Here is a 12097-nt window from a genome sequence, read left to right on the forward strand (position 1 = left end):
CACTCGAGGGGTTAAGAACCATTCCTATCATCACCATTCTGAGTGCTACGAAGGCGATTTTTCACCACCGTCTGAGGCCGTACCTCCATCAATGGGCTTACATCACCACCGATAAATGGGTTCTTCAGACAATTCGCCTTGGTTACACCATCCCATTCACGTCGCTCCCCTCCCTTCCCCTCTTACCCTGTCCCTTTTCAGGGACCCATCTCACGAGCCCTTGCTCCGGCAAGAAGTTACCCATCTACTCGCTGTCCGTGCAATAGAGCCTGTTCCGGACGAGTTCAAGGGCAGAGGTTTTTATTCCCGGTACTTTGTAACGGAAAAGAAATCGGGGATGGAGACCGATACTAGATCTTCGCGACCTCAACCGTTCCTTACGAAAACAATGGTTTCGAATGGTTACCTTAGCTACAATCATCCCAGCACTTCAGAACGGGGATTGGTTCACATCCCTCGATCTTCAGGACGCATACTTTCACATTGCGATTCATCCGGCACACAGACGATTCCTACGCTTCCAAATCGGTACAGACCATTTCCAATACAAGGTCCTGCTGTTCGGTCTCTCGTCGGCTCCATGGGTTTTCTCCAAGACCCTGGCTGTGGTGACCGCATATCTTCGTCGTCTACACGTAATGATCTTTCCATACCTCGATGATTGCTTAATCAGAGCCCAATCATTGCAGGAAGCACGCGATGCGACAGAGACAACACGCACGGTCTTCCAGGAGCTGGGTCTCATTCTCAATATCCCGAAGTCCTCATTGGAACTGCACCAATCAATACAGTTCATAGGCGCTTGTCTAGACTCTAGGTGCGAGCGTGCGTCATTACCGATGGAAAGGTTCCAGACGATGCAGGATTTGATCCAGATCTTGCTCATCAGCCCAACGGTTCCCATACTACGGTGCCTACAGCTTATGGGGCACATGGTCTCCACAACATATGTGGTCAAACACGCAAGGTTGCGTTTTCGATGCCTTCAACATTGGATGGCACGGATCTGTCCCCCCAAAGTATGTGACGTCCACATGACAGTAATGGTTCTCACCCATGTCAAGAAGTCACTAGCTTGGTGGACAGGTCCAGACAATCTATTGTCGGGCGTACCCTTTCATCGCCCTCAGCCATCGGCGCAGTTGACAACAGATGCGTCACTCATTGGATGGGGCGCACACCTCGGCCCCGAACAAGTACAAGGCCTATGGTCACCAGACAAATCGTTGATGCACATCAACTTCCTGGAGCTCAGGGCAGTGTACAAAGCATGTCAACACTTCCTTCCCGTCCTTTGGGGACAAGTCATACGAGTCCTTAAAGACAATATGACAACCGTTTATTACGTAAACAAGCAGGGTGGAGCCAGATCCCACTCCTTGTGCGCAGAAGCGGTACATCTATGGAACATGTGCAATCGCCACAACTTCTTTTTAATCACAGAGTATCTCCCGGGCCACCACAATGTAACGGCCGATGCCCTCAGCAGGCATTTTTCTCTCAACCACAAGTGGGAGTTACATTCCACAGTGCTCTCTGCGATATTTCAACGATGGGGATTTCCGTTAGTAGACCTCTTTGCCACTTGTCACAATGCGAAATGTCCTCAGAATTGCTCGAGAGCGGGGATTGGGCGAAATTCAAAAGGCGACGCTTTCCTATACAACTGGGGACGTCACCTACTTTACGCATTTCCACCCACACCCTTGATTCCCAGGGTAGTGGAGAAAATTATTCGGGAGAGGGCTACAGTAATCCTAATAGCCCCCTCCTGGCCCAGGCAAACGTGGTATCCATACCTCCATCGCATATCGATACGTCCTCGGTGTCCTCTACCAATTCGACACGATCTGCTCTCACAAAATCATTGCTCCCTGCTCCATCCGCAGGTGGACCATCTCGCACTCACAGCGTGGTACCTAGTTGGTTCCAACAATCAGAAGCATTATGCTCACAATCTGTCAAGCACATTTTACTAAACAGTAGAAAATTATCTACGCGGACTACTTACCTCTCAAAATGGTCACGCTTCTCATCATGGTGTTTCCAAAAGGATCTAAATCCAGTCTCTACACGTCTACAGTGTATCCTGGACTACCTTGTACACCTCAAGAATTTGGGCCTTACCTGCGCTTCCATTAGAGTTCATGTCACTGCAATAGCAGCCTTTCATCAGCCTGTCGAGAGATGTTCCGTATTTTCCCATCCGACAACGAAAAGGTTCTTGAGGGGAATGTCCAACTTGTATCCACATTATACTCAACCGGCGGATCCTTGGGACCTCGAAATGGTCCTGAATACTCTGACGGGCAAACCCTTCGAACCGCTAGCAACATGCAATCTACATGACCTGTCCATGAAGGTCGTTTTCTTGTTGGCAGTTACTTCTGCGAGGAGAGTGAGTGAGCTAGCTGCACTATTAGTCTCTCCTCCCTATACGGTTTTTACACACCAAGCGGTGATATTGCGAACGCAACCACGTTTTCGCCCCAAAGTGATCTCTCGTTTTCACATCAATGAACCTATAATTCTTTCTATATTCCATCCCAAACCACACGCTTCACCAGAACATGCGCACCTGCACTCTGGACGTCAGACGTGCTCTCGCCTTCTATATTGAGAGAACCAGACCTTTTCGAGTGGCGGACTCGCTACTAATATCAATGGCGGACTGTACTAATGGTCGCTCATTGTCCGCTCAACGCATCTCCTCCACTATTGTGCAATGCATAAGGACTTGTTATAAACTGCAAAACAAACCACTGCCTTCGACTGTGAGAGCCCATTTTGCTCGGGCTGTCGCAACGTCCACTGCATTCCTCAAGGGAGTTCCCTTGATAGATATCTGTAGAGTGGCTATGTGGTCTTCCAACCTAAGCTTCGCTACACATTATGCCATCCACAATTTCTTAATACCTGATTCGGCGGTGGCGACAGTGATGTTATCCTCAGCTACGGCATGCTAGCTCCAAACCCACCTCCATTCGCGAGCTACTGCTGTACATTCACCTACAGTGGAGTACCCACGGGACACTGCTCGAAGAAGAAAAAGCAGTTACTTACCTTGTGCAGTAACAATTGTTCTTCGAGATGCGTGTCCCGTGGGTGCTCCACGACCCGCCCTCCTCCCCTCTTCGGAGTTTTCTCTACTTCGTGTCTTTCAGAGCAAGAGGCAGGAGGAACTGGCGGGAGCCGGACCACCAACGCTCAAACGGTGCGAAAAGCCACGTGCCGTACTTCGCGCATGCACGGTCCGGCAGACTACGGCTAGAAGAGATCCTCGATCTGCGGCGCCGGGACAAGCCTGACACCTACAGTGGAGCACCCACAGGACACACATCTCGAAGAACAATCGTTACTGCACAAGGTGAGTAACTTCTTTTTCCTAATTTAACAAAAAATTTGAGTCACAAGGGTTTCAGTATAGCTGTCTACATAGATATTCAAAAGACATCCTGTGGAGGGAAGGCTTGTTGTATAAAGTAGGTGTACTAGATGGAAAGTCACATGTCCATATGTGGATTTAGATGTATTTTTTAAATTTAATATGAGTAGGAGAGACAGTAGATCTTAAAACAGAAGTATACTAGTATGTAAATGAAAAGTGAAGTCTGTTCTCAAATATATACAGATGGTCTAAGAAAGGGGGAGAAACAGGAAGAGCATGGTCGGCATATTGTATATCAAATTTGGGAATGAGGACATCTGAAAGAATATCCATTTATGTATCTTTCACAACAGCTCAAGTAGTAGAAATCATAATAGCATTAAATTGGATCTGGGACGTATGCCCAGAAACGGCAGTCATTTTTAAGATAGTTTCAGGCGTTATGGCAGAAAATGATTTTTCAGTATGAAGAAGTGATTTAATCAATGCAATCATATTTCTAATAGAGTCAGTACAGATGGGAGTATATGTAGCATTAACTTGGATACAGTGCATATTGGGACAAAAGGAAATGAAATGGTGGACAAAGCAACTCAAAACTGTGTAAAAAGTAGAATAAACATAGTGTGACCTAGTAATACCTCTGTGTAAACAGGAATTCAAAAGTCTTCTTTAAAAGAGGAAGGCAAAAAAATTGAATTAATAAAAAGAGAAGATTTTTTAAAATTGTTCCCTAGAGTTGAGGATGCAGCTTAATTCAGAGTTTATAGGATTAAATAACTGCTTTTGTTTAAAGTACTAACTGGCCTTTGTGGCTTAAATAAATATATCTTTTGAATATATAGACACGAAAATGAACCATATGCAATGTTCAGAAACTTCAGGGGATAGCCGAGTTAGTCTGTACAGGTAAACTGAAAAAACAACAAATAGTCTGGTAGCACATGTTTTGTTAGTCTATAAAGTGCTACCAGACTATTTGTTGTTTTTTCATATGCAATGTGTGCTCTGTAAGGTGGAAGAAATAATAGATCCTCTTTTTAGGGGTATGTAAGAGTTTTGATAAAAGAAAGTTTTGTGAGTAATTCAAACATCTTAAGATAGCAAAAATCCAGGGATTTGGAGCAGTCACATTTTTGAATTGCACCATTCCAGCTCCACTCCGGCACCAATAGGGACTGCTCCGACTGCTCCACGTTCTGACTCAAATTAATTTTTAACTAAATAAAAAAGTGCATACTGTAATTTTGAAAAAACATTATTTTTATTCAGTTTTAAAACAATTTAAATGTCATCAACATTGATACAAACTAGAATCATTCATAATTCAGTCTGTAAAAAATTATTGCAGCAATCAAGTCGTCTTTCATAGCCTGCTGCAGATCATTTAAAATTAACTTTAAAGCCAAAAATAGTCTCTTTATACTAGCTTGAGTTGTTGGCATGCTTGAAGCAATTCTACGAGCAACTTGAATGCAGTGTGGGTAGCTGTGAATGGCCTCAAAAACAGACTTAACTTTTAACCTACCAGTAGACTCCATCACCGCACAATCTTCCCGAAAGTTTCTCTCGAATAAGGCTTCATTACAATTATGAATCTCAAAAAACTCGCCAGCATCTTTCTTGTTTATCCAGTTCCTTTTCAAAGTCATCATCTTCTGAAGAATTGGTGCTTGAATTATCTCCATTTCCCTGTGATGGTTGAAGGAGTCTCAAGAATGTACGCTTGAACAAGTTCAGAGTGGAGACGGAAGTTTCAGAACAGCCTGCTATTTCTGAAGGATGTGAACATTCAGAAACCGCAAATTTGATTGTTGATAACTCCTTTTGTTGTGTTTTGTTTTCTTCAACCTCTTTCGCCAAGTTCAAATGTAGCAATAGATTTTGTTTTTCGAGTCGTCGAGCAATATCAAAGAGCCCTTTCTTTGCCTTTGGTATTTCCCTTGAGGTAAGAAGAATCCGATACCCGTGGGTCAGCATAAACTCCAGCAAGGAAATGAATATGGTCAAAAAGCTTCTCTTTACGTTTCTGCATGGGGGATAGAATTCCTTCTGCAATTTGTCCACCATTTTCTTGCAAGAATTTTGATAGTTTTCGCCATTCCTTCATTAAAATTTCTGGGGTTACATCGACAGCTTGAAGATTCACGGTTGTTTAGTTTGGCTTTGCCAAGAGGTCTCGCAGGTTCTTCACTGCGTTTTAGTTAACTTGAGTTCTCTTGTTCCAGCAGCAGCCACTTGTTCACAGTAGGATTGAAAAACGAGAAGCTGATCAATCATCACAAATGTAGAACTCCAGTGAGTCACAGTATCCAATGATTGAGTTATCCCATGTAGATCAAGTAGAACACTTTGTATGCTTGAGGTTTGTAGTTTGATAACGACTTGTCAAATTTTTGCCAGAAATTTCTTTGCATGTTCTTTGTTCAGTGCATCCCAGATTGCCAACTGAATAGTGTGAATACCACACCTCATCAGTTGGACTTTTGAGTCATCCTCATGAAGCCATGTTGGAAGTATGAGGCTAGGGTCATTAATCCATTGTGCAGCAGCATCCATGTTGAGTTCACTTGCATCCATTCCTTTAGTTCCTTCATCAGGCAAAATAGCTTTAGTTCTGTACACATCCCTGTTCTCAGATGTAGAAATGGTTTCATTGTCCTCGCTGAAATTTTTGACGGCACACGTCATGTTTGCTGCATTGTCAACTGATCCCAAATTTGCATTTCACTGATCCCAAATTTTTCTAAAATAGCTTTTACTTGACTTTTAATGTAGGAAGAATTGTGACGTCCTACAGTGTCGATTATGTCTATGGTTTTTATCACAGCTTTATCTTTTCCTTCTTCATAGTACTGAGCATTGATTGCAAGGAAATTTCTGTTTCCACGGGTTGCCGCATCCATTTTCAGGTAGCACAATTTTTGCTCCAAATCTTTCTTGAGCTCTTCACGACTAGACTCAGCTGTGCTGACAACTAAATGACGAACCACAGTGTGCTCCGTCAAAATGCCAAGCTGCCGACCCATTTCACCTGCAGTTTTTTGGAATCCTTTGTTCTTTAGCCTGAAGGTAATGAGAAGTGTTGAACTGAAGCAAACCATTTCCATCATCCCTTTACGGAAAGTATTGGCATCCATGGTGACTGTAATCTTTGAGGACTTTAAATATGAGTCAAGTTTTGTTTGCTCAATTTTGGGTTTCTTTTCAGATTAAGCTCCGCAAAAAATCTTTTCTCCAGGAGTTTCCAAAGAGTCAGATGAACGTCGTTTAGCCGCATCAGCTTTCTGTTTTGCCTCATCTTCCTGGTCCTTTTTTGTAACCTGAGCTGCATAGTTTTCAGGGTGGTTACGTTTTACGTGCAGCCAAAGGCTGAAACTTTTCACGACTCTTGCTTCGCTTGTCTTGAAGCTACATGGTTTGAGCTCACCATTCACTTCCTTTTCTACCTTGCACATTGCCAGTTTCTTCTTTGCTTTTCCCAAAAGCCCAAATTTGGTCTTTTCAAATTCAAAGTAAAGACGTTATTGAGATCATTTTCCGTAAATTGGCAGATATGATTTTTTTTGTTGAAGCCATGGCCAAATCTTCTTGTGCTGCTACCACATCCAAATGTTTCTTGTTATAATCTTCGAAAAGCAATGAACAAAAGCATTACTTTTTTTTATAATGCACCTGCTTGTGATATCTTAACCACTTAAGGTACTTTGAATTTATTTTGGATTTCTGGACAAAAATGATCGCATTTTCTTTTTACACAAAATTATTATTATATTTTTAATATTTTAACATTTCTTGCTGTTTTAATTAAGAAATATTTTAATATACATAATTAATATCAATTTGTATTTATAAATTGCAATTTAGTTTTTCTTATGAAATTTTGCGGTAAAAATATTCAAAATATTTTCCAAGTTTTTAATTAATATAGATATATCAATGAAATTTGGTATGTGCCGTAGCGTTAGTACGTGCTATCGCTGTTCTACAACATTAACTGTTGGGAAGTAATGAGGCTACATGTTACAAGGTTGAAAATAAACACATACTAATCTAACTATCTAATCTACGCGAGTACGTACTTGCCTAACCTTGGCACAAGGGTGGGAGCAGTCTGCAGTGTTGCCGGATGTCTGATAATTATCTGATTCTTTAATAAAACATATATCCAAATAACTTTGTACTTTTGTATCTGTACATTAAATCTTGATTTCAGCCAAAGTGAGAATAACTGTGACATATTACGTAAAGTGGATGTTAATATAAATTGTTATACAATATGAAACTTTTTGGCACCTTTAGGACTTTCTTGCTAAAATATCATTCATTTTGGATTGAAAATGAAAAAAAAAAAAAAAACCTGGAGCAGTGGAGCAGTCAAGATTTTCTGTGCTCCGGCTCCGCTCCAGCTCTGGGCAAAAACCTGCAGCTCCATTGCTCTGCACTCCAGCTCCAGGCTCCGCTCCAAAGCCCTGCAAAAATCACATTGTTATCTAGTAAAAACACTGAGTAAATGGAATATTATGATTGAAAAGGAATTATCTTACCTGAAAGACCCCAGGATAGAGTGAGAGAATATAAACTAAGTACTGAGGAATTATGATTGGTAGTGGCTATCCAGTCAAGTCTACTTCACTGTAAAAAGGAGAATGAAAAATAAAGGAGTGGGCTCAAGTTAACTGAAACCCACATGTGCTGAGATCTCAGAGAAGGGAGACCTCTATTCCTCCCGAGCTCTGTGAGGGAGAACTAAAGGTCAAGAAAATACATGAGACTGTGTTGGTGCTGGCAAACGAAATCTAAATACATGACATTGTGGAACGTAGAGGTTCTGGATCATTATGATGATAGTGAAGATAGTATTAACTATAATATGAAACTGAAATTATTTCATTAATGTGCAGATTACAAAGGAAACTAACTCAGTTTTATGTTCATCTCAATTATTTTGTGTCACAATTATATTCCTTTTATACACCTGGTTGTACAGTTTAGTGTATGCAGTTTAAGAGAAAGACAGTGTTTAGTTCTTAAAAAGTTGAAGCTGCTAATGTTTTTAATACCCTGAGAGAAATAAAAATGGTTTTTCTTTTTGTCATGAACAACTTCTGAGAAGAATTTTCCAGAGGAAATACTGGTTGATTCAGTGTGTGAAAGTTCAAAGTAGGAACTTTGCTAAAGCTTGAGTAACATGCTATAACTATGAGTGGAAAAATTCCAGAAATTAACCTCAACATGTCTCTCTTTTACCTCATTTAGAGCCCACTTCATTAAAAATTCCTTGATTCAAATAGGGATTGAATAGACTTTTGGTTACAAATCATGTTTAGGAGTACACAGAATCCCCTTGATGATGGTGCTTAAAAGGGCATATCTCATTTGCACTTCATTGAGGGTGTGTCCGACATGGAACTTAATCAGAAAAATCGACAGTTTCTATATCTCAAATGCATAAAATGTACATATTCATTTGAAAAAAGGCAGCTTTGAAATATTTTAATCTATGGTTTTTAATTTATTTGGCGATAGTTAATTTATTATAGGAAACTGTCAATGAAGTGAGTTGATCATTGAGGCTAGGGAGAGAATTTTGATCATTCCCTGTTTTATTCTTAAATAATTGGATAAGTATGTTACTTATTAACACATTTGTTTTCATCTGAAGAAACAATAGCTAACTACTGCTAGATACTGAACACTGAATTAAACAGAATAATGTCAATTCTAGTGCTGAAGTAAGTGCTAAAAGTATTATAATTTGCATATTTCACTCATGGTATACCTAGATGGGTAGACTGTATTCCATTACAAAAGCTTGGTTGTGGCCACAATGGCTTATACCAATTTTGAAGTAAGTAGGGTATTTTATGAGCTAATTTGTATATAATTGTCCATGATGCCCTCTTAGCTATTTAAATGCAATATTCTATGGAAATAAATTATAAATGTGGTGTGATTTTTCAGTACTACACATTAGTTAACATTCTAACGTGAGCATCATGCAGTATATACACTAGGGATGTTAAATAATGATTAATTTGCTAGTCAAATAGTTGATGGAATAGTTGATGGAATTTCCATTGACTACTCGACTAGTACTGAGCACTTCTGCATTTGGCTGGGAACTTGTACATTTCAAAGCTGGCATGCGGCATGGAAACCAGGGTATTCCCCAGCTGACCCTAGCTCTGTGTGGCACTGCTGCTTTGAAATGCCTAATACAACCCGGGATCAGCTGGGGACTTGCCAGCTGACCCCAGGCTCCGCACAGCATTTCAAAGTGGCAGCACTGCATCCCCAGCTGATCCCGTGTGGCACTGCATCTTTGAAATGCCGTGAGGAGCCTGACACTGGGCTCCCTGTGACATTCAAAACGGCAGCGCTTCATAGAGCAGCTGACACCGGGCTCCATGCGGTGCTGCCGCTTTTAAGTATCCCCCTCACATTCCCCCATCCCTTGCTGCCTCTATCTGATAGAAGGAATCAAGGTGTGGGAAGCGACTAGTCGACTATCCAATAAGCATTTGCTTATTGGATAGTCAACTAGTCCTTTACATCCCTAATATACATTGGTTGATGTATGTAAATATGAGCTATTTTTAATGTTTTCAGAAACACTATGTTCTGATAATTAAAGGACCTATTTTTCCCAGGATTTAGAATTGTTTTTGTAACATTTCTAAGAAGAGGGAGGAAATTGATAAACCATATTCTGTTCTCTCTTCTTTTTGGCCTGATCTCTGACTGCTAATTGATTTGCTTTCCAAAAAGTAGGTGTGTATGAAATTTGACAGTGCCACTGAATTGGGAGTTCCACTATTTTTGCTCCTCCTAGGGAGTGAAAACCTAAAGAAAACCAAAACAGAACTCTTGTTCTGTGTAATTGCATGGGGGTTCTCATAAAGTCCTGTTTTAAGACATGTTCCTGGGCAAACAGAGGTGGTTACAATTGTGAGTTCAGCTTAGTCTGTCTATGTGCTAGGGTTAGGAAAACTGTTTTATATAAATGACGTGCTTGGGTTTTTCTGTTTCTGTTTTGGCAAATTCTTACTCATTAGGTTTTGCCTTTCCAATGACAAAACATTTAAATTGATTCAGGGCTGCCTTCTGATCTTGCAAATTGACAGCGTCATCTCTCCATGGGGACTCCAACCTCTGCAGAAGGGTTTGAAAGACTTTGGCATACTAGGACCTCATGGATAGGAGAAATGTCGTCTGATAAGCTTTTAGCATGCCTATTGGAACGTCTTCGGTATGTTTTTCCCCCTGTAATGCTTTTACCTGTAGAATAAATGTGCTAGTTTGTAAGGAGTTGTGTAGTAATCTTTAAATGTTGGTAATACACTATTTAGGAATACTTTTAAAAAGGATAGAGAATAAGACAGATATAAATCCATGGTATACCCACATCTTGAATACGGCACACAAGTGTAGTTGCCTCATCTCAAAAATAATATATTAGCATTGGAAAAGGTTCAGAAAAGGGCAACACAAATGATTAGGGGTTTGAAATGGCTCCCATATGGAGACAGATTAAAAATGGACTTTTCATCTTAAAAGAGACTAAGGGGGAATATAATTGAGGTCTGTAAAATCATGACTGGCGTGGAAAAAGTGAATAAGGAAAAGTTATTTACTTATTCCCATGACATTAGAATTAGAGGTCACTAAAATGAAATTAATAGGTAGCATATTTTAAAAAAAAATAAAGTTTTTCTTCATGTAGCGTGTGGTCAACCTGTGGATCTCTTTGCCAGAGGCTGTTGTGAAGACTAGGATGTTAACAGTGTTCAAAAAAGAACTACATAAATTCATGGAGGTTAGGTCCATCAATGGCTATTAGCTGGGATGGGTAGGAATGGTCAGAGGCTGGAAATGGATGACGGGAGAGGGATAACTTGATGATTTCCTGCTCTGTTCACTCCCTCTGGGGCATCTGGCATTGGCCACTCTCGGAAGACAGAATACTGGGCTAGATGGACCTCTTGGTCTTATCCAGTATGGACATTCTTATGTTCTTATTACTGGTCTTCTGTGAGAAAGCAAACCATTGTCTGAAAAGTGCAGAGGCAGCTTCAAGATTACAAAATTTAGAATTAATGGATAAACCACAGCTAAACAACAAAACTGCCCACAATTTGCCATACTTCCCTGTATCCTGCAACACAGGTCATGTACAAGGCTCCCCCTAAGCTACGTGCCCTGCAACTGCTTAATAAGAACTGCTTAGGGCTGCTGTGCACAGAGCTGCTGCAGCTGGGAGAGAGGTGCTTTGCGAAAGTTCTTCCTGTATCTCCAGCAACATGGATCTGCTGCAGCTGGGAGAGAAGTGCACCTCCTCCAGCCTAACTCAGCCTTACTGGAGCTGCCACGGCTGGCAGAGAGGTGCCTCTCACCTGTCCCGGAGCTGCTGCGGTGAAAGAGGATTGAGGAGGGAGGGGGGGAAGGTGCCCTTTCTTCTGGGGAGGCTTTTACCCAAAACCCCTAATTCCCAACCCCATTCTAGATCCCACGTCCCCAACAACAGTCTGCACTCCAACCCTGGGGCCCCCTCACCCGAAATCCCTCATTTCCAGGCCCATCCTAGAGCCCTCAGCCTGCTCCTACACTCAAAGCTCACCCCCTTTGCTGGTCATCCATGTGCACTATTAATTTTATGTTCACAAATATGGAGGTAATGTGTTGCTCATCCTCTCCATATTACTGCAC

At 41.3% G+C, this 12097-nt stretch overlaps 1 protein-coding gene across 12 annotated transcripts in view; it reads left to right on the top strand.

The window, feature by feature from the left end:
• CCDC91 (coiled-coil domain containing 91) overlaps window positions 1-12097 on the top strand; it is a 519220-nt gene that overhangs the window by 154430 nt on the left and 352693 nt on the right. The gene's annotated exons all lie outside the window — the stretch shown is intronic.

Source organism: Pelodiscus sinensis, chromosome 1 (assembly GCF_049634645.1).
Source record: "Pelodiscus sinensis isolate JC-2024 chromosome 1, ASM4963464v1, whole genome shotgun sequence".
NCBI classification, from domain to species: domain Eukaryota; kingdom Metazoa; phylum Chordata; order Testudines; family Trionychidae; genus Pelodiscus; species Pelodiscus sinensis.